The 4,118-nt window shown below is 43.2% G+C and overlaps 1 long non-coding RNA gene across 1 annotated transcript; it reads right to left on the bottom strand.

The window, feature by feature from the left end:
- Nucleotides 1-439: 439 nt before the first annotated feature.
- Nucleotides 440-3,494, bottom strand: LOC139698080 (uncharacterized). The gene is made up of 3 exons (XR_011702844.1): nucleotides 3,386-3,494; nucleotides 2,191-2,317; nucleotides 440-534 (listed from the first exon to the last, which is right to left on the bottom strand). It is a non-coding gene; the product is annotated as an uncharacterized lncRNA (long non-coding RNA).
- Nucleotides 3,495-4,118: the final 624 nt, after the last annotated feature.

Here is a 4,118-nt window from a genome sequence, read left to right as displayed (position 1 = left end):
AAGAGGCTTTCACAAATAGGAGGGCGTTGATGACGGGGACATTGAGTAGGGATATCAAGTAAAGACTCTTAAAAACTTTGATATGGAGCGTAACTATGTACGGTGCGGAAACGTGGTCATTGAAACAGGAGGATGGACTTAGATTGGAGGTTTTTGAAATGTGGGTGTGGAGAAGAATGGAGAAGGTGAAATGGACAGAGAAGAAAACAAATGAAGAAGTACTTGGTAAGAAGTACCTAAAAATAATAGAATTACGATGAAGCTGGGACTTTTCCAAAGTCACCAGGAATCAGGCCTCACCTGTCACAGTTAAACTGAAATTTCCTTGGCTACCACACCCCATAAGAAATAATTTCACACTAAATTTTCATCAAAGATTATGTTGATTTAATGATGAAATTTGAAAAATTAATTTTTCAATAAATAATAAGATCTCAACAATCCTGCATCATTGGGAGGATTACAAATTGGCTTCTTCGGTTACTTGGATTGTTTTTCCAAAAAGGTGATGCTTTCCACGTGGGCAATTGTACTCTGAAAAGAACATTGTGGAATGATTTTCACATTAGGTAAAATATTTCACAATAAAAGGTAATACATACTTGTAACTAATATTAATAAATAATAAAACTAACTGTTCGTTCGAAGGTTTCCGCGGCGATGAGTAGGTGATTTCCACATTTTTCGGGCTGCGTCCGCGTATGTCGTTTAAAAGTACAACAGTTTCGCCAGCTATCCTGCTGGCGTCCTCAGGTCAAGGATGAAAAGAAGCTTGTTGTCCCGTCTTATATAGGAAAAATCCGGCGCCAATACCGGGAAATTTCTTGGCCAATCAGGGAACGTCCTCATATTTGCGCGGGATTATTCGTTTCCACGCACTGTGGAGTGGATATCCATCCTCTCTGTTAAAATTTTTTGGCCTTTTAACGATTTCAATGGCCTCTCTGATTATTCTCTGGAAGTATTTTCCTTCTTTCGCTATTATTTTAGCGTCGTCGAAGAGAATAGAGTGTCCAGGTTCACTCCAGGCGTGCTCAGCGATGGCCTACCCGGACCCAAGGATGGAATTTCACCGTTAATATCAGAAGGCGTGTACCAAGTGCCATGCTCCTGTGGCAAATGGTACATCGGTGAAACGTGCAGAGCGCTGAAAACACGCATGAGTGAACACCAGAGGGCAACCAAGGCCAAACAGTTTAGAGCATCGGCCATCGCTGAGCACGCCTGGAGTGAACCTGGACACTCTATTCTCTTCGACGACGCTAAAATAATAGCGAAAGAAGGAAAATACTTCCAGAGAATAATCAGAGAGGCCATTGAAATCGTTAAAAGGCCAAAAAATTTTAACAGAGAGGATGGATATCCACTCCACAGTGCGTGGAAACGAATAATCCCGCGCAAATATGAGGACGTTCCCTGATTGGCCAAGAAATTTCCCGGTATTGGCGCCGGATTTTTCCTATATAAGACGGGACAACAAGCTTCTTTTCATCCTTGACCTGAGGACGCCAGCAGGATAGCTGGCGAAACTGTTGTACTTTTAAACGACATACGCGGACGCAGCCCGAAAAATGTGGAAATCACCAATAAAACTAACTTTTAAATAATATATTAGTTCAGCATTAAATAAAAGTTGGCATTGGAAAGACACCAAAATACAGCTGCTTCACTTCACAACGTTGCCAAAAAAGAATACCTGACACCACATGCTACAATAAATCCTTCTGTTCCACGTTCATTCCACCTTCATTCCAACCAACATGCCTACTACATATATTCCTAGAGCCACCTGTCTTGACCAACGCTCTCCCCTCTAATACACTCAAAATCAGCCTTGATTAAGAGGAAATTTATTTTTGAATAAAAGGAGAATGAGCAATGTATTTCCCACAAAACTTTTATTTGCTGCATCTAATTTCAACACACAGACGTCATCTTAAGGTACCCAAGGATTATGACTTTGCATTGAAACTAGTCGCAAATGTAAAATTTTGTGTAAAATACATAGTAATCTTCTATTCTCGGCTCTATTACAGTGTCAACGTTTAGACCATTTCTCCTTGCTAAGACAAAATATAAATAATTCATCATCTTACTTATAACACTTGGGAAGTGAGTTCAAATACTTGGAAAATTATCTCAGTCTAGCCAGAGCAAACTTAGGTTTTTCAATTTAGGTTTAGATTTTACCCATATTTTCTCCTCTCGGCAGCAGGTGGAGATTTTTTCAGGTGATTTTCCTGCAATAGGCCTAAGATGTCATGGCGATGGAAGCTTGACATGTTTCAGCCTTAAAGTGACCTCAACTGAAGCGTATCTGCAGAGAAAGCAATTTCAAATTAGTGTTTTCTTAAGACTGACAAAATTAAGTAGGTGGTGGCTAAAATCGCCGACCTTCAACGCGCAGGGACGGTTGCTTTGTTTTCCTTCTAAGGATTCCTGGGAAATACATTCCAGTCACTCGCAAACCCGACGCTCGATTTGAGCTACAGCCTCTGTACTTGGATGGCGAGCGCGATACTAATTAGGGTGCCGCCGTGGCGTACGAAGGAATGAACTACAAAATTCAGGTTGAATTTTTATCCACTTAACACGCGATCGAATCTGCAGTCCCTCCCCATTTCAAATCACATGCAAAGAGAGGGGTAAACCAGAGGTAATTAGATTATAAATTGAGGAACGTCTACAATGACGAAGAATTGGAAGTTGCAAATCGAAATTTCAATTTGGGTTCACGCAAGAATTGAAAGCTACCGAGGCCGTGTTTGGGGCCGGGGAGTTGGCCAAAAGCAGAGGTCATTAGCGCCATTAGGCGTGGATGAGAAAGGAGGAAGGGTGGAAAGAAACCTGTCGCCGGGAGTAGTCCACCCCCAACGAAAGGCGCCAAGGGCTCCGCAGTTTAATGTCTGAAACGACGGGCGGTGTACTCGCTCAAAGTGCTCTCCACAACGCACCGTCATCGTAGGGATCGAGAGACCACTGAAAAATACCTGCCACCTATAGGATTCAACCGGGGACCCTCTGGGTAGGAAGTCAGTACGTTACCCACCGCATCATCCCGATCGCCAGGGATGACAATTACGGGACCATCATCGATATCTCCTGGGCAATAACCAACGACAAATGAGTCAAGATGAAGATCGAATTTACCGCGTACTTCAACCCTTTGATCAGTGTATGTAGTATATACGGATGCCAGTGACAGAGAGCACATTTCAAAATAATTTTTGTAGGCCGACTACATACGTACCAACATGCTACCGTCAATAAGATCTAGATAATGGAAACCTGTCAATCAGAAACTTGATACACTGAATACTTTTACGATTAAGGCTAATCTACCACTGTATGTTTGCACGAGGTTTTGTATGAAATCGCCACTCACCGATGATATACAGCTGTCCGTAAATTCGACCGCTTTAGTCTTCTCTCCAGAGTTCCTAGACGATATGCCCTCGCGGGTACTACGAACTCCGGGAGAGCGATGAGTCCATCCGCTTTGATCGGCTGGCTCATCCCGGCTCTCAAAGCGAACTGGCGAGACCAAATGCCTGTCGGTAAGTAAGGGGGGACTTTGGGAGAAGGCGGGGGAGGATAGGGGGGGTATATTGAGTGGGAGACTTCTCACGAGAGATAGTGAAATCGAATTGGGACGATGGAAGAGGAGGCGGAGGGAATTGTTAGTCCATTTCAATTCCCAAAGTGCGCATTTCGCGTACCTTCGCAGGGCTTTGCACTGGAGCGAAAGGGAGTCCTACAGTTAACCGCTCCCTTCCTCGCCGAAAGCTTGCCTCAAAGGTCACTCACTAGCCAACATTGGAATTGCGTGCCCCTCCAGAAATGCGTGCGCGTCATTAAACGAGCCATCGTGTTACCATTCAGTGAATCCAGACTTGGGTCCCATTGTTAGCCCATGACTACACAAATGCGCATATGCCGTAACACCAAAGATGATGCTAATGCCTTGCGACTCGGAAAATAATTTGCAAGTTCCAATTAAATTGGCGATAAAATGCTGTAAGGAAAATTTCATCAGGAACTCGGTAAAATAAATGCGTTGGCAACTACTATTCTTTAGTTAGCAGTACGAATCTGATAATTTCCTTAGTTTTCTTTGA

This window comes from Hetaerina americana, unplaced genomic scaffold (genome assembly GCF_022747635.1).
Source record: "Hetaerina americana unplaced genomic scaffold, ioHetAmer1.1.p SCAF_8, whole genome shotgun sequence".
Lineage (NCBI taxonomy): Eukaryota > Metazoa > Arthropoda > Insecta > Odonata > Calopterygidae > Hetaerina > Hetaerina americana.
The sequence above is the reverse complement of the archived record's forward strand: the minus strand, read 5'-3'. Positions and strand labels throughout refer to the sequence as shown.